This window comes from Zea mays, chromosome 3 (genome assembly GCF_902167145.1).
Source record: "Zea mays cultivar B73 chromosome 3, Zm-B73-REFERENCE-NAM-5.0, whole genome shotgun sequence".
In the NCBI taxonomy this organism is placed as follows: Eukaryota; Viridiplantae; Streptophyta; class Magnoliopsida; order Poales; family Poaceae; genus Zea; species Zea mays.
In genome coordinates, this window is record NC_050098.1 from 80695897 (window position 1) to 80722343 (window position 26447).

Consider the following 26447-nt stretch of genomic DNA (forward strand, 5'->3'; position numbering starts at 1 on the left):
GCATGTTGTATAATAAAGTCAAGATCTTAGGAGGGTGCTTCGGGAGTAGAAGATTTAACTTTTTCGGGCGCGTCTTTCTTCTCCAGAGCCAAGCCAGCATCTGAAGATTCTTGTTCAGTTCTCTGCTCAGTTCCAGCAGGCACTGCCTCAGTGGGCACTGAGGGCCCAGCTTTAGCTTCAACGCGAGCCGTAGCAGCTTCGGCAACCTTCTTTGCAGAGGCAGGAGTCAATGTCCTTGTTGACTCCATGACAGCATCCAGCACACTTGCCATCCTCCTCCTCTTTGGAGTTATTGCAGGAGCTTTTGACACCTTCGGCAATTCTAGCTCCGGTGGCGGACTTAAGATTTTTGGTGGTCCTGTCATTTCCTCTCGGTCTGGCTCTTCGGCTGCCTTTCCTTTGGCTTCGGCAGTATGTTTCGGCGCTTCTGCCGATTCGGATGCAGGAACCTTTGGCACTTCAGCCGATTCTTTGGCGCTTCGGTCGACAGTAGCAGACTGTCCTGGCTCCGCGATGGAAGATGTCCCTTCACCAAGCTTCGGCACCGTGGCCGTTTCAATATACCTAGGTCAATGCTTTAAAACCTTAATCTTTTTGCCTTTCGGCACAACAGAGATAGCCGAAGCGGTAGTTTTTCTTTTCTATCACTGCTTTTGCGAGGGATAAGTGTAGTCCGGGTACACGAAGTCGATAACGTCGAAAACTCTGTTCATCCTTTTCTTGCCTCGTCCTCCGAAGGCTAAGGTCATGGCATCATCTTCGGCTCTCGTGTACGCCCCAAGCAACTCATCGCCAGTCGCCACAACATATGTCAGCCAGTCATCATTCGGCTCGTCAAATTGGTCTCTATATCTGAAGGTGTATTTCAAGTAAACCAAACCACCTTGACTAGACACGGCAGCAGTCTCCTTTGGCATCTCCCAGTCATTCACAAGAGGCCACACTCTGTAGGCTATGTGCTCCTGAACTAGGTCTCTTATGCCAATAAAGGCGCAAACATTGTTGAAAGCCTTCTGGCAGGCTTCGATGTCGTTCCCAAGTACAGTAGTCGGCCTTCTGATGCCGAAGCAAGACCAGGTAGGGCGCTAGATAATCCCCTTTATGTCTTCCCTTTCAATTAGATTATTCTTTACATAGAACCATTCCTCCATCCAGGCCTCGGGCCACCTTTTTCGAAATGTTGGAACTGGATAACTTACATCAGAACAAGGAACGAAGCCATAGCAACCAAAATTGTTGTGATATTGCTCCTTGCCAGTGGCCTTCGTCTCGTACAGTAGCTCATGCAAGTTACAGAAGCACTTTGCGCTTGGATCTAGCCCTTGCTCCTCACCGCCCAAACAAAAACCCCCATCCTAATAATGGCTTCAGGGGTAATCTGATGAAGGAAAATTTCAAAGGTCTTCAGCACTTCAACCAAAAATTTTCTCAATGGAAACCAAAGACCTGCCTTCATGAAGCTCCTGTAAACAACAACTTCATCTTCCTCGGGTGCAGGGGCGGCACTATCCCCTCCAGCTCTCACAATGGACATATCTCGGAAATATCTTCCTTTCATGGCATCAATCTGACTCTGTTTAATGGACGACTTTCCGAAGATAGTATGACTTGGCCGCCAGGGCCGATCTTCGGCATCTTCGTTCCCACTTTCCACATCAAAGTTCTCACTATCATCAGAATCCTCAGACAGCCCAACTAATATTTCATTCGTAATCTTTTCTGTGTGTCTTTTCCATAGCTTCGTAAAACCCAGCTAGAGCAGGGTCCACAACCTTCTTCTCCTCAGACATCTTCTCTTTAGGCATCTAACGAGCACTTGTGTAAATAACGAAGCCCACAAATCAAGTGAAATCTTACAGCAAGAAATTTCAATCTTGAAACAATAGCACAAGCAATTGAAAGGCGCAACAAATGTTATCACTGCGGGTTCCTATTTATATGCCCAATGTATTACAACTGGGCGGGCCCTACATGTCATTGACTTTCGCTATTCTAGCGAAGGGAAGGTGTTTTTTCGGACCTTCGGCTAAAGGCCTTCGTTCATGTCGTAGTCTGAATTTGTTAAATGCAAAAACAAATTAATACTGCGAGGGGCTACTGTTGGGGGCCTTCCTCTTCCGAAGGTCCTCAAAAACATAACTAACACGTTTTCCAGTATAATAAACTGTTTCAGGAAGCTTCGGCTTTAAGATGAAGGTGTGCATGGTATGAAGGTGCGGCCTGAACAAAGGACAAGCTAGCTCCGAAGATGTGGCTGAAGGAGCTTCGGCTCAGCACATTAACGATGGTGAAAGGAGAAACCGACTTAAGGGGGAAAGATTGTCTAGTTCTCGACAGTTTGCCTTATGGTTAACAATGAATGTCAAGGACATGAATGTAATTTCATCCAGGTTGCGTCCTATGCCTATAAATAGATGAACAGTAACACCATACTGTTCACGCTGACTTGTAATCACTCTTGTGTCACTTCCGCTCTTTTACCTTCTGTCAAGCCGAAGGTACAAATGTAATATAATTACTATTTATGTTTATTCATGTTTATGAATTAAAGAGGTGAATAGTATAATAATTTGGAATGATTGTTTATATTCTTTTTATGTTTAGTATGTCCTTATTCATATTTTCTCTCACTAAAATGATGAAGGTATTATGGCCCACAGAGCAGAGAAGAAGAGGAAAACACCTGTCGCAGGACCCTCTACACAGCCTCAGTGTTTCAGGATATTGTCCAACATCCAGAGTAGGGGACCACAATAGCAACAAGGATGATGGGTACTTGGGCCACCACAGCAGCAAGCACCCAATCATCCTCAAGCTCCAGCTCAGAGGAATTCCAACAACCAGCCCCCACAACAGCAGTAGTAGTACCGCCAGGGCAATGGCAACAGATGTTTCACTTGTGGCAACACAGGCCACTACGCCAAGGATTGTCCTCGGAACCAGCCAAAGCCAGCTCAAAATGCAAATCAGAACCAGGGGAGGAAACAGAAAGTGCAAGTGAGGTAGGGTAGATTGAACTTCACCACATTAGCTGAACTTCCCGAAGGAGCACCAGTCATGATTGGTACCTTTACCATTTTTAATCATCCTGCTCTTGTTTTATTTGATTCTGGCACATCACATTACTTCATCAGTCCAAGGTTTAGTGTCAAGTGACAACTACCATTTTTCCACACAAAAGGGGCAATCATGATCGCAACGCCAGGGGGCAAAATTGCATCTAACCAAATTGTTCAACACGCACCTATAAAGATGGGAACCAAAATATTCAAAACTGATCTATTTATTCTTGGGCTAGAAAATGTGTACATCATCTTGGGAACTACTTGGATGACACAGCACCAGGTTTTGCTAGATGTCGCAGCCCGAGCCCTTGAAATACACTCCCCCACCTGCGGAGAGCTTGTCTTATACCTTCCCAGCCAAGGTGACACACGTTCTTGTGCCATTTCCATGATTGAATCACCCTTGGAAAGGATTCTCGTGGCTAGTGAGTATCTCGACGTATTTCCTGATGAATTACTGAAATGCCTCCCGACCAAGATATAGAATTTGGCATAGAATTGCAGCTAGGAACAGCACCCATATCAAAAAGGCCATACCGGATGCCACCAGAGGAATTAGTCGAATTGAAGAAATAGTTGTAAGAATTGCTGGACAAGGGATTCATTCGTCCAAGTACTTCGCCTTAGGGATGTCCAGCCTTATTTCTGAAAAAGAAGGATGATAGTCTAAGGTTGTGTATAGATTACCACCCTCTTAATGTGGTTTGTCGAGAGGTAGACAGGGTCAAGCATCCTGGGCGTAGATGAAGAGTGGGGGAGACGTCCCTCGGTGACATGCTAGAGAGCTGCGTGGCGGCGGTACTGAAAGGGAAATAGGGTCAAACCTTTTCCTAAATGATTTTGGTGGTTGAATTGCCCAACACAAATAATTGGACTAACTAGTTTGCTCCAAATTATAAGTTCTACAGGTGCCCAAGGTTCAACACAAACCAATAAAAAGTCCAAAATAGGGTTCAAAAAGAAAGGAGCATAACCAACCGAAGGCTGCCCTCGTCTGGCGCACCGGACTATCTGGTGTGCCACCGAACAGTGTCTAGTGCACCAGGGAGATCAACTCTGAACTGCTCAGCTTCGGGTTTTTAGAGAGCCACTCCGCTATAATTCACCGGACTGTCCGGTGTAGCACTGGACTGTCCGGTGTGCCAAGCGGAGCAACGGTCGCAAGCGCAACAGTCGAGTTCAACGGACGGCTGACATAGCTACAGTGCACGGATAGTTCGCGCAGAGTCAGAGCAGGCGCCAGAAGGCGCACCGGACAGTGAACAGTGACTGTCCGGTGCACCACCAGACTGTCCGGTAGTCCCACCTGTCAGAGCTCCAACGGTCGAACCCTAACGGTTGAGTGACGTGGCTGGCGCACCGAACAGTGTCTGGTGCGCCCATCGACAGACAGCCTCCCCAACGTCCACTTTGGTGGTTGGGGCTATAAATACCCCCCAACCACCACACTTCAAGGCATCCAAGTTTTCAGACTTCACATTCGATACAAGAGCTAGTGCAATCAATACAAGACACAAATTCAATAGAATCAAAGCTTCTCCAAGTACCATTTCCACTCCAAGCAAATAGTGACTAGAGAGAGAGTTTTGCTAGTGTTCTTTGAGCTCTTGTTCTTGGATCACTTTTCTTCTTCCTCCATTCTTGTTCTCAAGCAACTTGTAATCAAGCAAGAGACACCAATTGTGTGGTGGTCCTTGTGGGGACTAAGTGTCCCAATTGATTGAGGAGAAAAGCTCACTCGGTCTAGGTGACCGTTTGAGAGAGGGAAAGGGTTGAAAGAGACCCGGTCTTTGTGACCACCTCAACGGGGAGTAGGTTTGCAAGAACCGAACCTCGGTAAAACAAATCACTATGTCATTCGCTCTATTTCCTTGGTTGATTTGTTTTTCGCCCTCTCTTTCGGACTCACTTTTATTTCTAACGCTAACCTGGCTTGTAGATTGTGCTTAAAGTTTATAAAATTCAGATTTGCCTATTCACCCTCCCCCCTCTAGGTGACTTTCAATTGGTATCGGAGCTTGGTACTTCATTAGAGCCTAACCGCTCGAAGTGATGTCGGGAGATCACGCCAAGAAGGAGATGGTGACCGGCGAGAAGCCCGCCACAAGCCACGGGAAAGCTCCATCGGGAGAGTCTGGTAACAAGGTGAAGGGATCCCCTTCACACAACAAGTCGCATCGGAGCGGCAAGAAGAAAAAGAAGATGAAGAAAGTGGTCTACTACAAGACCGACTCTTCGTCGCCATCCACCTCCGGCTCCGACACACCGTTCGTCACTTCTAAGCGCCATGAGCGCAAGAAGTTTAGTAAGACCCCCCTACGCTACTCTCGCATTTCTAAACATACTCCTTTACTTTTTGTCCCATTAGGCAAACCACCGGTTTTGATGGTGAAGATTATAGTAGGTGGAGTGATATGATGAGGTATCACCTAACCTCACTCCACACAAGCATATGGGACATTGTTGAATTTGGAGCACATGTACCATTCGTAGGGGATGAAGATTATGATGCGGATGAAGTCGCCCAAATTCGGCACTTCAAATCCCAAGCAACTACTATACTCCTCACCTCTCTAAGTCGAGAGGAGTATAATAAGGTGCAAGGGTTGAAGAGTGCCAAAGAGATTTGAGACGTACTAAAGACCACGCACGAAGGAGACGAGGTGACCAAGATCACCAAGAGGGAAACGATCAAGGGGGAGCTCGGTCGGTTCATGCTCAACCAAGGAGAGGAGCCACAAGCTATGTACAACCGGCTCAAGATCTTGGTCAACCAAGTGCGCAACCTCGGGAGCACAAAATGGGATGACCATGAAATGGTCAAGGTTATTCTAAGATCACTTGTTTTTTCTTAATCCTACACAAGTACAATTAATTCGTGATGATCCTAGATATAAGCTAATGTCTCCCGAGGAGGTTATAGGAAAGTTTGTGAGCTTTGAATTGATGATCAAAGGCTCCAAACAAATCATCGAGCGAGGCGCCACCTCCACACCCGAGGTGCAACCCGTCGCATTCAAAGCGATGGAGGAGAAAGAAGAGTCTACATCAAGTAGGCTCCCCATCGACGCCTCCAAGCTCAACAATGAGAAGATGGCACTAATCATCAAAAGCTTTTGCCAAATCCTCAAGCAAAGGAAGGGGAGAGACTACAAACCTCGTTCCAAGAAGGTTTTCTACAAGTGTGGTAAGCCCAGTCATTTTATTGCTAAATGTCCATTATATAGTGATAGTGACAGGGGCGACGACAAGAAGGGAAAGAGGAGGGAAAAGAAGAGATACTACAAGAAGAAGGGCGACGATGCCCATGTATGCCGGGAGTGGGACTCCGATGAGAGCTCCACCGACTCCTCCTCCGACGAGGACGCCGCAAACATCACCGTCAACAAGGGTCTCCTCTTCCCCAACGTCGGCCACAAATGATGTCTCATGGCAAAGGACGGCAAAAAGAAGGTAAAATCTAGAGCCTCCACTAAATATGCAACATCTAGTGATGAGGATAACTCTAGTGATGATGAAGATAATTTACTTGCCCTTTTTGCCAACCTAAACATGCAACAAAAGGAAAAATTAAATAAATTGATAGGTGCTATTCATGAGAAGGATGAACTCTTGGATAGCCAAGAGGACTTCCTTATTAAGGAAAACAAGAAGCATGTTAAGGTTAAAAATGCCTATGCTCAGGAGTTAGAAAAATGTGAAAAATTAACTAGTGAGCTTAGCACTTGTCATGCCACCATCTCTAACCTTAGAATTGAAAATGCCAATTTAATTGCTAAGGTTGAGAAATTAAATGTTTGTGATGATTCTCTTGTCAAACTTAAAAATGATAATGCTGGTTTGATTGCTAAAATTGACAAGTTGAATGAATCACTTACTAGCCTTAGGATTGAGAATGATAAATTAATATCTAAGGCTAAAGATTTAAATGGTTGCAATGTTTTTATTTCCAATCTTAGAAATGAGAATGCTATTTTACATGCTAAGATTGATGAATTAAATGTTTGCAAACCCTCTACATCTACCGTTGAGCATGTTACTATTTGCACTAGATGTAGAGACATTAATGTTGATGCTATCCATGATCACCTAGCTTTAATTAAACAACAAAATGATCACATAGCTCAACTTAGTGCTAAAATTAATGAGCATGAGATAGAAAATGGAAATTTTAAATTTGCTAGAAGCATGCTCTATAGTGCGAGACGCACTGGCATTAAGGATGGAATTGGCTTCCAACAGGGAGACAATGCCAAACTTAATGCCCCTAAGAAATTGTCTAACTTTGTTAAGGGCAAAGCTCCCATGGCTCAGGATAATGAGGGTTACATTTTATATCCTGCTAGTTATCCTGAGCACAAAATTAGGAGAATTCGTGCTAGGAAACCTCATAATGTTTCACATCATGCTTGTATGTATAAAAATGAGGCTTCTAGCTCTAGGCAATCAACCCATGTTAAATTGCCCAAAAATAAATCTCCTATTGCATCAAATGAACCTAATATTTCATTTAAGACTTTTGATGCTTCTTATGTGCTTACTAACAAATCAGGCAAAGTAGTTGCCAAATATGTTGGGGGCAATCACAAGGGTTCAAAGACTTGTGTTTGGGTACCCAAGGTGCTTGTTTCTAATGTAAAAGGACCCAAGACCGTTTGGGTACCTAAGAACAAGGCCTAAACTTGTTTTGTAGGTTTATGCATCCGGGGGCTCAAGTTGGATAATTCATAGCGGGTGCACAAACCACATGACTGGGGAGAAAAGGATGTTCTCCTCCTATGAGAAAAAACATGATCCCCAAAGAGCTATCACATTCGGGGATGGAAATCAAGGTTTGGTCAAAGGAGTTGGTAAAATTGCTATATCTCTTGACCATTCTATTTCCAATGTTTTTCTTGTAGATTCTTTAGATTACAACTTGCTTTCAGTTTCACAATTATGCAAAATGGGCTACAACTGTCTATTTACTGATGTAGGTGTTACTGTCTTTAGAAGAAGTGATGATTCAATAGCATTTAAGGGAGTGTTAGAGGGTCAGCTATACATAGTTGATTTCAATAGAGCAGAACTCGACACTTGCTTAATTTCTAAGACTAATATGGGTTGGCTCTGGCATCGCCGACTAGCCCATGTTGGGATGAAGAATCTTCACAAGCTTCTAAAGGGAGAGCACATTTTAGGACTAACAAATGTTCATTTTGAGAAAGACAGGGTTTGTAGCGCATGCCAAGCAGGAAAGCAAGTTGGTGTTCATCATCCACACAAGAACATCATGACTACTAACAGGCCACTTGAGCTACTCCACATGGATCTATTCGGCCCGATAGCTTACATAAGCATCGGCGGGAGTAAGTATTGTCTTGTAATTGTGGATGACTATTCTCGCTTCACTTGGGTGTTCTTTTTACAGGATAAATCTCAAACCCAAGAGACCTTAAAGGGATTCTTGAGACGGGCTAAAAATGAGTTCGGTTTAAGGATCAAAAAGATTAGAAGCGACAATGGGACGAAGTTCAAGAACTCTCAAATTGAAGGCTTTCTTGAGGATGAGGGCATCAAGCATGAGTTCTCTTCTCCCTACGCACCACAACAAAATGGTGTAGTGGAGAGGAAGAATAGAACTCTACTTGACATGGCGAGGACCATGCTTGATGAGTACAAGACTTCGGACCGGTTTTGGGCAGAAGCAATCAACACCGCTTGCTACGCCATCAACCGACTCTACCTTCACCGAATCCTCAAGAAGACATCCTATGAACTCCTCACCGGTAAAAAGCCCAATGTTTCATATTTTAGAGTCTTTGGTAGCAGATGTTTTATTCTTGTTAAAAGAGGTAGAAAATCTAAATTTGCTCCTAAGGATGTAGAAGGTTTTTTACTTGGTTATTATTCAAACACAAGGGCATATAGAGTCTTTAACAAGTCCACTGGACTAGTTGAAGTTTCTTGTGACATTGTGTTTCATGAGACTAATGGCTCTCAAGTAGAGCAATTTGATCTTGATGAATTAGATGATGAAGAGGCCCCGTGCATTGTGCTAAGGAACATGTCCATTGGGGATTTGTATCCTAAGGAATCCGAAGAGCCTCCAGAAGCACAAGATCAACCATCATCTTCCATGCAAGCATCTCCACCAACCCAAGATGAGGATCAAGCTCAAGATGATGAAAATGAAGATCAAGAGGATGAGCCACCTCAAGAGGAGTACAATGATCAAGGGGGAGATGCCAATGATCAAGACAAGGAAGATGATCAAGGTCCAAGACCGCCACACCCAAGAGTCCACCAAGCGATACAACGAGATCACCCGGTGAACTCCATCGTCGACGATATACATAAGGGGGTAACAACTCGATCTCGTGTCGCTCATTTTTGTGAACATTACTCTTTTGTGTCTTCTATTGAGCCATACAGGGTGGAAGATGCATTAAGAGATTCGGATTGGGTGTTGGCAATGCAAGAGGAACTCAACAAATTCACGAGGAATGAGGTATGGCATTTAGTTGCACGTCCTAACCAAAATGTTGTAAGAACCAAATGGGTATTCTGCAACAAGCAAGATGAGCATGGTGTGGTGTAACGCCCCGAATTTTGGAGTTGAATTGTTTTCTTTTCTTCACTCGCCAAATTCGGGCGTTACCCTTTCCTTTTTCCTTTCCCCTCGCTAAGCCTTGACCTTTTCCAAAGTTGTAGCGAGATTCGGCTTGAGTTCTCATGTAAAGCAAATCAATAGAAAATACTATCTTTTGTTTGTTGCATCATGCCGAACCATGGATTTGTTTTGATTGAGTGAAACTGTGAAAGCATTCATCTAGAAAATAGATTTTAAAAAGGAAAAATCTTTTCTTTTCCTCTCTCCCCTCCCCTCCTCCCCTTTCAGCCCAGCCTGGGCGGCGGCCTAGCTCGCCCCTCGCGCGCGGCCCAGCCGGCCTCGGCGGCCCAGCTCGCCCCCCCCCCCCCCCCCGCTTTGGGCCCGTGGCGGCCCAGCCGCCGCTCCCCTCGTGCGCGCCCCGCACGGCGGTTACGCCGCCGCCGCCTTCCCCCCCCTGCGGGCCCCACCCGTCAGCCCCTCCCCAAACCCCTCTCTCTCTTCAACCCTGCACGATCCCTCCTCTCCCTCACGCCGCTCCCCTGCCCGACCCCGGCTCGCCCGACGCCGCTGTCTGCCGTCCGCCTACGGTGAGCCCCCGGCCTTCCTTCCCTCTCCCTCCCTCTCCCTTCCCCACCCCCCTCCTCTTCTTGCTCGGCTTGGTCGCACCCTTCCCTCATCTCCGCGCCCACCAGCCATGGCGGTTGGCCCTGCGCGCCCGCCCTGCCCGGCGCGGCTCCTCCGCCCCCGCCTCCTCGTGCGGCCGCTGTGGCAGAACCTCCAAGTTATTGGGCCCACATGCACCTGTCCTTGTCCCAAAGACCTCAGACGGCTATGCATGTGCACCAGATAACTTAAAAGGATCTGTCCGATTGCCCCAAGGACATCGGATAAACCACTTACAACCAGGACCGCAAGATTAAGTAACACAAATCACATACAACAATATTTTTGCAGCGGAAATCTTATTACCAAATTTTACAAGTTACAAAAATTTTACATTATTTTATCGGAGTGATTACAAAAGTATAAGTTTGAAATATATGCTAGCTCAAGGGATCATCCTCAATAAAAAGTATAGAAGGGTTACTTAGACTTATAAGAAGGCCGAGCCCACCGGCACTTAACACCATTAACAACAGCACAAAGTTAGAACCTGAAAAACAACAGGGAATAAAACCCTGAGTATGGAATTACTCAGCAAGACTTACCCGACTAAAGAAAAGACTCTCAAGGGTATGCTGGTTTAAGGGAGTCAAGGTAAGGCTTCTCAATAATCGAAGACTCTGTTTTGCAGAAATGCTTACTAAAGTGGATCCTTAATAATCCAGTTTTATTTGTCAAGTTAAGTAAAATTACCTGCAACTAGAGTTCTTTCTACCCTAGTTCAATCACTTGACCTACACTAGCCAATTTCTTAACAAACCCATCATCTTTAGTGGATTGCTACGTATAGGGCAGTGACCAAGTCTTCATAACCGCGAAGGTACGGCGATCCGAATCGATTATACTCAGCTGAGGATCTCCAATCACACGACATATGTAGCACTTAACCCTTGCATATGTCAACCCGCCACCGGGGTTCTTAAGACCAGATCAGGTTCACGCAAACCGAGAGCACAGATACACCACCGTCTAGCCTCTTGCCACGGAGGGTACACGCTACTCCCGCCACTGCTCCACGCCCATTTCGTGTTATCTTATTCTGGCCTTAGTCTGCCCGAGGCAAGGCTTACCCATGACGAGGCATGTGACCAGCTATAGGGTCCTCGGTCATCAAGCCTACATCGAGACGGTCCTTAATCGACTCAGACGGAGACACTACACCGAGACTCTCTTCTCGTGCAAGTCACCCGCCCGGTCTCAGCTTAATCATTTAAACCCAAATCTTGGTACCTGGCAGAGGTATATCTTTTTCGATGTTGAACCCATCATGGCCATGATGGATCCACCATCAAGTTTTATTTTTGAAAACAACCCTCCCACTTTGCCAAACATTTTTTGTAAAACAAATCCTTTTGTTTTTCTAGAGCAATACTAAGCATAGTAAAACCTCTTTGTAAAAACAAGGTTTCAAGGAAGGTAATCAAGTTCAAGGAAGGTAATGCAGGAATTGTTTAAGCATTCAACTCCTATCACCTAATGCAGCAAGCAAGTGAGAAAGATTTTAAAAACATCAAGGAAGGTGGCAAATGCACCGGGGCTTGCCTGAGTAACACTAGGTTAGTGTTTGTTAGGCGACCACTTGGCGAGTATCCTTTGGCTTGGCACTCATTCAGATTATCCATCTTCCGGTTGGTCCATCAGCTTCATCCTGCGGAGTAGTTCGCGCTTGGGGTCCACTTGGCTTGTCTTCCGCATCGCGCGATTAATTAACGTACCTAAATGAAATGCATTATGCACATGAATGTATATCGACAAGAATATCACACACCTAAATAGTGCTACGCGATGGCGAATTTAAACACCTAGCGGCGAGGCATTGTACAATTTTGTACGGAAACACTAGTTATTAATATACGACTACGCGCAATAATTACGCTTCTCTAGATTAACCGAACCTAACGTGAACATCACAAAACAACAAATTATACACCTTTAATACAATTAGCCTAACCACAACTTATCAGTTAATTAATTGAATTCTAAACTTATCCCTCGTTTTATGAATTATACTACATCGCTCACAAAGAACTATTTTAATTTTATTTTACTTCTCACATGTTTTTCATGTCAACAATTACTCAAATATTTCTTTATCGTAAATATATACACATATGTATAAGTGATTAAACTATTTCCTCATCACACAGGCCTATTAATATTCTATTCGGTATACTAATTCCGCTAATTGGCCGGAATAGCGAAATAACTCGCTATAACTGAATCTGGCTCGATAATCGCAAGAACTGTGAAGTCGACGAGAGTTTTGTGACTCACGCAATTTATCGAGCACCTAATGAGCATCGCACTAACACATTAATTTATTTAACGTTCGAACTATTCTAAACAATTCATCAGCTTACCGTTTCAACAGCTGCCACGAATCCACGAGATCGGTAGCGATTTTCCGATCCAGGCAATTTGTCGAGCGCTTAGGGAATATCGCGCTGCTAGCTTCGTCTTCACCTGATTCTTGGGTTTTCTTGCTGACGCGCGGAACGATGATGACTTTCAAGTTTCAGCTGAAGTCGGGAGCGAGCTGGTGAGGTGGGGTTTGAGCAGAGGATGACATGTTTGACGACTCGACGGCAAACGACGCGACGACGAGCTGATCAAATAAAAACTCCACGACGCCGACCGGCACATGGGTTAGAGAACGGCGGCTGGTGAAATCCGAGCGGGCAAGCGTACGGCAGGGAGCTTCGCAATTTGACGGGACCGTGACCGAGCGAATTTTATGGCACGGACTGTGGAAGGACTCGGCAAGCGACGACGCGAGAAGTAAAGCGAGATCGCGGTCGGGCGAACTCTATGGTGCAGACTGCCTCACGGCCAAGACAGCTGTCGCGACATGCACGGCATCGCCACACCACAATATCACCACGGCCATAACTCGATGTGCGCACAGGCAGCTAGAGACCGAGCTAGGAATCGCGCGTGAGCTTGACCAAATCCGAGCAGGGAGAAAGAGGAGCAGGGCTGGCTAGAGTCGGGCACGGCGCTGGAGGGCGACTGAGATGCGCGACGCAGGGGCTAGAGCACCGCTGGCCATGGGAGGGAGAGGCAGCTGAGCCACGCGCCATGGAGGACAGGAGCTGGGCGCGGCCACAGAGAGACGCTGGGAGCAGAGCGCTTGCTGGGAGATGGAGATGTGGCCGAGCGCCATGGGTGAGCAGGGAGCAGCGAGGGCGTGGCTGCTGGGGAAACGAAGCTCCACGGCGAGCTGGAGCATCACGGCGCGCAGGAGCTCTGGCCGAGCGCAGACGCCATGGCGCGCGGCGAGCAGAGCAGGCATGCGCAGGAGATTAGAGAGAGGAGAAAGACGGCGGAAGGGTTGGAGGCTAGGGAAGCCGAGCGTTGCTGCTCCACCGGTGCGGGAGCTCGGTGGTGGAAGCAGCTGGAGTAGATGTCGACTTCGAGATGAGCCTGAGCGAAGGTACCACGGAGATAAGAATCAGACGTGTAGGGATAAGATTGATGAAGCAAAATATCAGAAGAGATGATGATCGTAGAGAAGGGGCAGGGAGCTCCAGGGAGGAGATAAGCTCTGGTGAAGAAAGATCCAGGGAGAGGATAGCGATGGGAGGAAGAGGAGAAAAAAATCCTCACGCTAGGATAGGATCGGCTGGTAGTTAGTTTTTTTTATTTCTTTCTTCTCTTTTTTTTAACCGGAAATCATAGATATTTCGATCACGATTTTTAAGGATATACACGGGGTTGACATGCTATATAGCTACACATTTCATTCTAATGATTTAGCGAACTAAATCATCTACTAAATACTTGCTGTCAGTACTAATTACGGTGGTTTCGTTTACTTCGGACAGGATGCAAATAAACCGAATTAGACGAATTTCGGCTTCGGTATTTAGTCGGCGCTTAACTCGTCTAACCTGGTAGTCTCATTCACTAATTAAGCACCTGATTTCTCTGCCGAAGACAACATACTGGAAAAAGAGGCCCAATTATTACTCTTGCGCTCGCCAAAACAGCGTGCTGAAGAACAAATTGGATCACCTCCTCCCGCACGATTTTTCTCGGACAACGCGTGATACAGATTATTTCGCCTCGAACATTTTAATCGTCGAGTTCAAAATAAATTTGTTTGAGATGAAATCATCAGAATGGGTTGGGCTTCCGAATTCGTATCCGAGCGAACGATAAATTTTAATTACTCACCGGACACACCGATTTTCAAAACAAATACGTTCCGAACAACACGAAAATTTTGGAAGAGCCCGAATAAGTAGAAGTAAAAATGATGTCGCACTCGCGACAAACGGAACAGATGCGATATTAAAATCGCGATAAGCGAGGATGATTAAAATTTAAAATCTGTTTTATCTACTGATATTGCGTGCTTAAATCCGTACTCGTTGTCGAGCGGAATATAAACACCTGGGGTGTTACAGCCCTCCCCCCTTAAAAGAATCTCGTCCCGAGATTCGGAGCGAAAGACTTTCAAGAGTAGAGAAGCATGTAACCCACGTCCATATCAGCGGTAATCATAAGGCAGTTCTGAGCGAAGGCAAGTGTCTCAGGATGTTGTTTCTCTAGTGGACATAACATGTATCGCCTTAGGCTAATTTAGAAATGTCCACCGCAAGGGACGATGTCTGCCAGAGGAACACATAAGGTTCCATGTGTGCAGTTTGCTTTCTCTGATGACACTGTATTATCTGAGTCTGTTGAGCGAGCAGCAAATACGTGATTTTACCCAAAAAGAATCAGATGCATCATCTTGGGTAAACCACACATAAAGAGGTTTACCAACAAGTGGTTACGGTAAGCTCATAGCACAAGTGATGAGTGCGGATGTCGAACAACACCACAGTTGACCCGTGGCTAGCCAGAAAATCCAAGTCCAAGAGAAATGATAAAGACTCATAAAATATCAACGAAGAGATCCGTTGATGTTGGCTTTGCAACCAATCCATTTTATCAAGCACTAGTCACGGCTCGACCTGATCACTCATGCTGGAAAAGCACACGCGAGACGATCGAGGCACGACTAGAGCGATGATTAGGTGGTTACTAGTCGAATTAACTTGGATTTTGTAAGTACTTTCTCAGGATGGTTTGTGCCAAAGTGAGTTTAGATAACTCGATAAATCGATCTCTAAACTCAACCTTTGTTCATTGGGCAGTTACAAGTTAGTAAAACCAACTTGTTGAACTACTTTTGACATTGAGCAGATCCTCTCAGTGCCATCGGTAAGCCAACGGTCGAGAGTTTACTTTGGCTAACAGGAGATCATGCACTTGGGTAGAAATCCATTTGGTCAGGTTGTTCATCCGTTTCTTCCATGCGGGAGGAACTGACTTGTTCTGGAAATATATGGGTTAAATAAGAGAGCGAATGAACAAACTCCTGCATCTCAACAGCTGGGGAAATCCAATCTCCATTCTGAGAGCTAATTAGCTGTCTCTTGACACTAAAAAGCTCCAAGGCTTCACCTTTACACAAAGGACGTAAAGGGAACAGGTATGAGTAGTCACTACCAAGATCAAAAGTAATAAGACCACACATGAGAGTGGTATGCCCTTTTGATCCAACGGAGATGACAGATGTTGCTTGATCACTTGACAAACAACATAGAAATCGTTTCAAGGAAGGAGTCCGCGGAAGATCACACATCGGTGTAGTTCCACAATGGATCATAACTAGAGATTTCGATACCAGCATGCGCCAAGCAGCAGAATCCTGTGTGCACATTCACAGGAGGCTCTCAGTTTCGCCGTAGTACCATAAGTCATTAATTGAGACGCCATTATCGAACTGGCACCAATAATGAATCTCGCGTGGTAAGAATAATCTGCGTAAAGATAACATATCGATATAGTCTAATAATGGATTATGACTACTAACGGTGATACCAGTGGATGCCAAGTTGCGCAACCATGTGTGTGCATCCACAAGAGGCCCTCGGTTACATCGCGGTGCCATCGGTTTTAGTCATAACACCATTGCCAGACGTAACCAATAAGAAATCTCGCGTGACACCAATGGATTGAACAAAGGTGACAATATACAAAGAAATACTCCACCTGTAAAAATGGTTACAAGTAGAGACCAAATAGATCATGGCCCGATGAAACGAACAAGGTATGGCCATAACCTAAACTTGTTAATGAAGGGAGTACGATGGGAGACTGTTAATTCAGCCACAAGCATATTTCTATGCACATCGTAGAGATTACAAGGCCAAAGATTAAGTTGATATGCCTCCGATAGATAGGGGAAACCAAAGGCATCAATTTCAAGAAAATACTCGGGCAGGTCTTTTCTGGGTTAGGTCGATGGGTCGACAATGCGATAAGGGAGAATTCAAATTTGGGTCATAGTTCACTAACTAAGAATATGACCTAGTTTTTCGGTTTAAGCAGACAAACTACCAACCTTCTATCGGCACATCAAGTACCAGGGTAAATACATATAATACCTAAATAGATTACCTAAGAACGGAGGATAGCTATTTCATCGAAGTTCATAACACAACATTACACCACATTAACTACAATCAATGGTTACTGGAATAAGGATGAGAGAAGCATTTTGGGTGTATAGGTGACAAACATGATGCAACAATCAGGATGCATGCTCGTCCTATTTGTCCTCACGAATTTTGCCAACATAATATGGCAATAACGTTCTATATCGGTGGCATACTAACGACTCTCTCGGTATTTTGCTAGTCATCAGCTACACCTACGTTTTCGAGGTTAGTGTACCTGCAGAAAATTCCATTACAGCCCATTTTCCAATGATGCAGTTCACATATGACAGTTTATCACAGTTTATACTCCATATATTTCTATATGGAGGCCAGCTCATCATTAAGCGTCGAGCCACGCATAGGCGTTGTTGCCACACTTTAACCATAGGGCAACTCATTATGGTAACTCACCTTCTTACCTGAGCGTAGGTGCGTCGTTACAAGTACAATACACTTCACAGTATTCCCATGTCGGTATACTCATACACATCCATGGGGTACTGAATCCTAGAAAATTAAATACTCCATATCGCATCCTTCATATATACATATGTGGAACATGTATATAATCAAGCGCAACAATTAAACACTTCCCTAGACCGACGGTTGTTCGGTCATGCTCTCACATCTCACCTTACCTTGAGCGTCGATCCATTCAAAACTGAATGGCCCCAAAAATAACAATACACATGTATGCAATACCCCCGGTTGTGGGTTATTGGTTTTTAAATAAGCCACCTAATAGTCCTTAATTTAGGGCTTAATAGAGGATGTCGCTAGCATTATAGTTTTTCAAAACTGTTTTTCAAAGCCAAACAATGTGTTTAGTTGAAAATAGGTTTTTCAAAACCAAAACTTTTGTTTTGAAAATACGTATGTGACCGTATATACTTAATCCAGCTCTGATACCAGCCTGTGGCAGAACCTCCAAGTTATTTGGCCCACATGCACCTGTCCTTGTCCCAAAGACCTCAGACGGCTATGCATGTGCACCAGATAACTTAAAAGGATCTGTCCGATTGCCCCAAGGACATCGGATAAACCACTTACAACCAGGACCGCAAGATTAAGTAACACAAATCACATACAACAATATTTTTGCAGCGGAAATCTTATTACCAAATTTTACAAGTTACAAAAATTTTACATTATTTTATCGGAGTGATTACAAAAGTATAAGTTTGAAATATATGCTAGCTCAAGGGATCATCCTCAATAAGAAGTATAGAAGGGTTACTTAGACTTATAAGAAGGCCAAGCCCACCGGCACTTAACACCATCAACAATAGCACAAAGTTAGAACCTGAAAAACAACAGGGAATAAAACCCTGAGTATGGAATTACTCAACAAGACTTACCCGACTAAAGAAAAGACTCTCAAGGGTATGGTGGTTTAAGGGAGTCAAGGTAAGGCTTCTCAATAATCAAAGACTCTGTTTTGCAGAAATGCTTACTAAAGTGGATCCTTAAAAATCCAGTTTTATTTGTCAAGTTAAGTAAAATTACCTGCAACTAGAGTTCTTTCTACCCTAGTTCAATCACTTGACCTACACTAGCCAATTTCTTAACAAACCCATCATCTTTAGTGGATTGCTACGTATAGGGCAGTGACCAAGTCTTCATAACCGCGAAGGTACGGCGCTCCGAATCGATTATACTCAGCTGAGGATCTCCAATCATACGACATATGTAGCACTTAACCCTTGCATATGTCAACCCGCCACCGGGGTTCTTAAGACCAGATCAGGTTCACGCAAACCGAGAGCACAGATACACCACCGTCCAGCCTCTTGCCACGGAGGGTACACGCTACTCCCGCCACCGCTCCACGCCCATTTCGTGTTATCTTATTCTGGCCTTAGTCTGCCCGAGGCAAGGCTTACCCATGACGAGGCATGTGACCAGCTAAAGGGTCCTCGGTCATCAAGCCTACATCGAGACGGTCCTTAATCGACTCAGACGGAGACACTACACCGAGACTCTCTTCTCGTGCAAGTCACCCGCCCGGTCTCAGCTTAATCATTTAAACCCAAATCTTGGTACCTGGCAGAGGTACATCTTTTCCGATGTTGAACCCATCATGGCCATGATGGATCCACCATCAAGTTTTATTTTTGAAAACAACCCTCCCACTTTGCCAAACATTTTTTGTAAAACAAATCCTTTTGTTTTTCTAGAGCAATACTAAGCATAGTAAAACCTCTTTGTAAAAACAGGGTTTCAAGGAAGGTAATCAAGTTCAAGGAAGGTAATGCAAGAATTGTTTAAGCATTCAACTCCTATCACCTAATGCAGCAAGCAAGTGAGAAAGATTTTAAAAACATCAAGGAAGGTGGCAAATGCACCGGGGCTTGCCTGAGTAACACTAGGTTAGTGTTTGTTAGGCGACCACTTGGCGAGTATCCTTTGGCTTGGCACTCATTCAGATTATCCATCTTCCGGTTCGTCCATCAGCTTCATCCTGCGGAGTAGTCCGCGCTTGGGGTCGACTTGGCTTGTCTTCCACATCGCGCGATTAATTAACGTACCTAAATGAAATGCATTATGCACATGAATGTATATCGACAAGAATATCACACACCTAAATAGTGCTACGCGATGGCGATTTAAACACCTAGCGGCGAGGCATTGTACAATTTTGTATGGAAACAATAGTTATTAATATACGACTACGCGCAATAATTACGCTTCTCTAGATTAACCGAACCTAACGTGAACATCACAAAACAACAAATTATACACCTTTAATACAATTAGCCTAACCACAACTTATCAGTTAATTAATTGAATTCTAAACTTATCCCTCGTTTTATGAATTACACTACATCGCTCACAAAGAACTATTTTAATTTTATTTTACTTCTCACATGTTTTTCATGTCAACAATTACTCAAATATTTCTTTATCGTAAATATATACACATCTGTATAAGTGATTAAACTATTTCCTCATCACACGGGCCTATTAATATTCTATTCGGTATACTAATTCCGCTAATTGGCCGGAATAGCGAAATAACTCGCTATAACTGAATCTAGCTCGATAATCGCAAGAACTGCGAAGTCGACGAGAGTTTCGTGACTCACGCAATTTATCGAGCACCTAATGAGCATTGCACTAACACATTAATTTATTTAACGTTCAAACTATTCTAAACAATTCATCAGCTTACCGTTTCAACAGCTGCCACGAATCCACGAGATCGGTAGCGATTTTCCGATCCAGGCAATTTGTCGAGCGCTTAGGGAATATCGCGCTGCTAGCTTCGTCTTCACCCGATTCTTGGGATTTCTTGTTGACGCGCGGAACGATGACGACTTTCAGCTGAAGTCGGGAGCGAGCTGGTGAGGTGGGGTTTGAGCAGAGGATGACATGTTTGACGACTCGACGGCAAACGACGCGACGACGAGCTGATCAAATAAAAACTCCACGACACCGACCGGCACATGGGTTAGAGAACGGCGGCTGGCGAAATCCGAGCTGGCAAGCGTACGGCAGGGAGATTCGCAATTTGACGGGACCGTGACCGAGCGAATTTTATGGCACGGACTGTGGAAGGACTCGGCAAGCGACGACGCGAGGAATAAAGCGAGATCGCGGTCGGGAGAACTCTATGGTGTAGACTGCCTCACGGCCACGACAGCTGTCGCGACACGCACGACGTCGCCACACCACAATATCACCACGGCCATAACTCGATGTGCGCACATGCAGCTAGAGACCGAGCTAGGAATCGCGCGCGAGCTTGACCAAATCCGAGCTGGGAGAAAGAGGAGCAGGGCTGGCTGGAGCCGGGCGCGGCGCTGGAGGGCGACTCAGATGCGCGACGCAGGGGCTAGAGCACCGCTGGCCATGGGAGGGAGAGGCAGCTGAGCCACGCGCCATGGAGGACAGGAGCTGGGCGCGGCCACAGAGAGACGCTGGGAGCAGAGCGCTTGCTGGGAGATGGAGATGTGGCCGAGCGCCATGAGTGAGCAGGGAGCCGCTGGGGCGAGCAGCACTAGTAGAAAAAGGCTCAAAGCCTGCGGGGACGATATATTTTTACAGGCGGTTTCGGTTATCCACCGACTGTGTTATTTCTAGTGGCGGTTCTTTAAGAAAACCGCCACTAGAAATCGTATTTCTACTGGCGGTTCCTTAAGAAAACCGCCAGTAGAAATCCATGATTTGTAGTGGCGGTTTTCTTAAGGAACCGCCACTAGAAATCATTTTTATCCTTAATTTTTCGAGTTTTTCAAACGGCCTCGTATGACAAAACCACCAAAAAAAAGTTGTAGATCTCTAAAAGTTATGAAACTTTGTAGTTGACAACTTTTTTATTTGAACTCATTTCGGTTCTCAAAAATTGAATCTAAGTATGTCAAATTTAAAATTCAAATTTTGCAAACTACCTCGGATGAAAAAAGTGTCAAAAAAAAAGTTGTAGAACTTCAAAAGTTATTTATCTTTGTAGTTGACAACTTTTTTATTTGAATTCGTTTAGGGTCTCAAATAAGCAATTTACACTCAAATGATTGTAATATGTGGAGAAAACAACTGTAACCTAAACACAAGACATGTCATAGACGGAGTGGTAGGGGAGGGTACGCGCGAGGGTGAGGTCGACGGTTCGAATACTAACAACCGCGTAGCGCGCCAATTTTGCGCGAAAAATGCCGCGACTTGCACTGGCGAGGAGATTAGAGAGAGGAGAAAGACGGCGGAAGGGTTGGAGGCTAGGGAAGCCGAGCGTTGCTGCTCCACCGGTGCGGGAGCTCGGTGGTGGAAGCAGCTGGAGTAGATGTCGACTTCGAGATGAGCCTGAGCGAAGGTACTACGGAGATAAGAATCACACGTGTAGGGATAAGATTGATGAGGCAAAATATCAGAAGAGATGATGATCGTAGAGAAGAAAGGGGCAGGGAGCTCCAGGGATGAGATAAGCTCTGGTGAAGAAAGATCCAGGGAGAGGATAGCAATGGGAGGAAGAGGAGAAAAAAAATCCTCACGCTAGGATAGGATCGGCTGGTAGTTAGTTTTTTTTATTTCTTTCTTCTCTTTTTTTTAACCGAAAATCATAGATATTTCGATCACGATTTTTAGAGATATACACTTAGTTGACATGCTATATAGCTACACATTTCATTCTAATGATTTAGCGAACTAAATCATCTACTAAATACTTGTTGTCAGTACTAATTACGGTGGTTTGGTTTACTTCGGACTAAACCGAATTAGACGAATTTCGGCTTCGGTATTTAGTCGGCGCTTAACTCGTCTAACCTGATAATCTCATTCACTAATCAAGCATCTGATTTCTCTGCCGAAGACAACATACTGGAAAAAGAGGCCCAATTATTACTCTTGCGCTCGCCAAAACAGCGTGCTGAAGAACAAATTGGATCACCTCCTCCCGCACGATTTTTCTCGGACAACGCGTGATACAGATTATTTCGCCTCGAACATTTTAATCGTCGAGTTCAAAATAAATTTGTTTGAGATGAAATCATCAGAATGGGTTGGACTTCCGAATTCGTATCCGAGCGAGCGATAAATTTTAATTACTCACCGGACACACCGATTTTCAGAACAAATACGTTCCGAACAACACGAAAATTTTGGAAGAGCCCGAATAAGTAGAAGTAAAAATGATGTCGCACTCGCGACAAACGGAACAGATGCGATATTAAAATCGCGATAAGCGAGGATGATTAAAATTTAAAATCTGTTTTATCTACTGATATTGCGTGCTTAAATCCGTACTCGTTGTCGAGCGGAATATAAACACCTGGGGTGTTACCGCCGCGGTCCCGGAGTTCCGCCCGCGCTCGGCGCGCGACCCCGTCCTGTCGCGAGGCGGCGCTCGCCTCGCGGCCTCGCCCGCGGCCATGGCGGCCCAGCGCCCGGCTCCGGCTCCCCCTTCCCCGCGGCTCGGGCGCGCCCGCCCGTCCCCAGCTCGCCCGCCCTGCCCCGGCGCGGCGCCCCCGCCCGGCGTTCCCGCCCTCGGCGCCCGCCCGTCCCCGGCGTGGCCTCGGCGGCGCTCGCGCGGAGCCCTTACACGGCCCGTGCGCGGCCCGTGCCCCCGGCGAGCTCGCCGCACCCGCGGCTTGCGGCCGTGGCGCTCGGCCCGACGTCCTCGGCTCGCCCGCCCCTGCGCAGCGCAGCCTCGGCCCGGCGCGGCTTCGGCTCGCGCGGCCGTGGTGCCCCTGCGTAGCGCGGTGCGTGCGCGGCTCGGCCACGGCGTGTGCGCGACCCGTTCGCGACGCGTCAGCGCGACCTTGCGCGTGCGTGCTCGCATGGTGCACGGTGCTTTGCCGTGGCTCGTCGTGCCCTCGGCGCGACGCGCTCATCTACCCCCCTAGACGTGCCCGTCTACCCCCCCCCCCCCCCCCCCCCCGTGTAATCCATGCATAGTGATCGCATTATTTAATTCAATAAATGGAAACTCAATTTAGAAATCGGTTACGTTAGTTAATTCATGTAGTTAATCATCTACCTTATCTAATGTTGATCAACTGAAAATGGTTATGATTCTATTAGTGCATGTGACTAATCCTTGTTATTGGAACTAAGTGGAACTAGAGCACTTAATGGCTAGTTATGCGTCTACCCGTAATACGCCTTAAGTATAGCTTTAACCACTGCGAGACCTTTCTTCTCTTTCTAGCCATGGCATATGCAATATCGTATGTTATACTCTATGCATATTTAATCTATTTGTTCTCTTGTATGATGTACTGTTTGTTTCCTAATTCGAATGGATGGATGTATGTATGCTTGCGCTCGCACAGAGAACGATCCGGTTGAGGAGCCCAAGAACTCGCAGAAGAAGCCCCTGAGCAGCAGTCGGTTGGTGGAGGCAAGTGTCCCTTAACCTATCTCTGTCCTACACATACTTTAATTCACCTCCCGCATTATACATTTATACCTAAGGATTGACTAGCTTTTGTTATCCATGTCCTTGTTACCTATCTGGGTTGGATTATTATTGCTTAGTCTTATGTTATTGCTCAACTCTAATCAATGAACATAATGAGAATTATCAATGATACGCTGTTTTCACTTCTCTTATTATGATGTTATACTTGTGGCCTTCAAGGGGGCTCGAGCGGTTTCTCGAGTGCCTCTCCGTAAGGACCTGTTCGTTGGATGACCGCCCAGGAAAACAGTGCAACCATGAGGGTGGAATGGGGTGCCCTTAGCTGAATAATTAGAGGATCTGGGGTGTAGTTCGCTTAGCCGTCGTGCCGTTAATGGGGCTCGGTGTATGCGGCTCGCTCTGCCAAGCTTGGGTTCGCCCCCTTGGGGAGGAGTGCGGTGCATTTAGGAAACCTAACGGGCGGCTACAGCCCCAGGGAATCTTTGTAAAGGCTACTGCCTACTCACCTTGGGAGTGTTCAAGGGTCCGTACAACCCGAGGCAAAAAGGGAATCACGGCTCATGGGTAAAGTGTACAACCTCTGCAGAGTGTTAGAAAACTGATATATCAGCCATGCTCGCGGTTATGAGCGGCCAAGGGAGCTCCAGTGATTAGTGGTACTTGATCAGAGATGTTCGGTTTGCAGGTGGCAATGAGATTGATGGTTCTTGGTTTTGACTCTGGTAATGGTAAGTGGTACTCTTTCCGTTTGGAAAGGAGTACGTTTGGGTTAATAATGTGGGTTAATTCTAAAACTTGGCTTTCTCTACTAGTAATAATAATCTGACCAACTAAAAGCAACTGCTTGACTTACCCCCCTACATAAAGCTAGTCCACTACAGCCAAACAGGACACTTGCTGAGTATGTTGATGTGTACTCACCCTTGCTCTACACACCAAACCCCCCCATTCCCAGGTTGTCAGCATTGCAACCACTGCTCAGGAGAAGATGGAGCCATAGAAGGAGACTTCCAGGAGTTCCAATACTACGACGAGTTCTAGGCGTGGGTTAGCGGCAACCCCCAGTCGGGTGCCTGTGAAGGTCGCGTTTATCTACGTTTCGTTTTCGCACTTTGATTATTGTAAAAGACTATGCGGATGTCTCAGACATATGATGTAATCGACTATGTTTTCCCCCTTTTTAATATTATTCGAGCACTGTGTGATGATATCCATGTTATGTAACTGTTGTGTACGTGAATTGCTGATCCTGGCACGTACATGGTTCGCATTCGGTTTGCCTTCTAAAACCGGGTGTGACATAGGTGGTATCAAAGCCATGCTGACTGTAGGACCGCTAACCTAGAGTAGAATGGTCGTTCTAAGGATTATAGACCTCTGTCCCTGCCTTGACTTTGGTATCCCTTCAAAAGTTGGTCATATCGACCAAACCTATGTTCTACTATATATTATACCTTGCTGAAAATTGTGTTTTATTCTAATCCTTCATTAATTTAGGGTTCATTACTTGCTGGTCATACTAGTTATGTTCTCACTCTTATGCTTGCAGTGTCTTTTGTAGATGGCTCATCTTAGACACACCGCACGGAAGTCTGTCATCCCCTTCTTACCCTCTCGTCTCGCTGAGCGTCCGCTTCGCCGTCCCGTGGCTGGTCAGTCCAGCCACTTGGAGAGGCTGCACCACCGCCTGCATGAGGAGCAGGAGCGTCGACGACAGGAGCAGCAGGGCTCTTCTTTCTCGCTCCAGCAGGAGATAGAGTCTGTGAGGAGCTGCTCCCCCGTGCTTCCCCTGGAGGTGCCCCCTGCACCACCACTGGGTGCCCCAACCCCTGGAGTGGCTACTAGAGGAGACCCGGACAACGGAGGTGGCGACAGCAGCTCGAGCCACGACACCGACTTTTCTGCTGACCAGGAGCCGGAAGGATGGGTTGCTCGACCCATGACTCGCGACGCTGCTCGCGGGTGTCACTTCCATGATGCGCTCGACACCCTGCTACGTCGGGCACTTGACCGGTGTACTTGGTCTGTCGAGTATCGGTGTGTGGTCTTCCAGCACAGTCGCGGGGTCTACCCGGACCGCTGGGAGGCGACCTGCTTGGTGCGTCGTCCGGAGAATAGTCTCCGGGGTGCAGAGGTCTGCTCAGAGCATTATTCCATCTCTGAGCGGGACTCAGCTGAGGCGGCCATGCAAGATGCCGCACGGCGTGCGCTTTCGCACTACTGTTCAGTTTTCGGCGGGGTAGCCGAAGGTCTCAACCTGAAGTATTACCCCCGCCATCCATCTGGCAGCACAGGATGCGTGATTGTCTCACCTGTTGGTGAGGACAATCCTAGGTTGAGCAGCATAGTCAACCTAGCCGCCGTGCTGAACACGGAGCTGGACCATGCGTTAGACGAGATGAGTAGGGCTCGTGCTGAGATCGCCCTGCTGCGGGCTGAGTGTGCGGAACGTCGTCACCTGGATGATGGTTCCCCCACTCCCGTCGGGACTCAGCACCCGTACCGCTCACCTCGACGTGGACACCAGTCTTATGGCAATCCCGACTACAAGACCAAGATAGACTTAGAACCATAGATCGTCAGTGTTGAGTCTTGTAATAAATGCTTAACATATAAGTTTTTGTCTTAGTCCTAGCGTTAGTCTCGCTCTTAGTTAGTCTTAGTTAGACAGGGTAGTTTTCTATATCCTGTGCATTTATGTTTGTCATGATGAACTATGTTTGATTTGGATCTTTGTAATGACTGTCACCAGAGTGTGGGTATCCCCTGCATTT

The 26447-nt window shown here is 46.1% G+C and overlaps 1 pseudogene; it reads left to right on the forward strand.

The window, feature by feature from the left end:
• Positions 1–513: 513 nt before the first annotated feature.
• The window catches only part of LOC109945032 (F-box protein PP2-A13-like), a 75032-nt pseudogene continuing 49098 nt past the window's right edge, over positions 514–26447 (forward strand).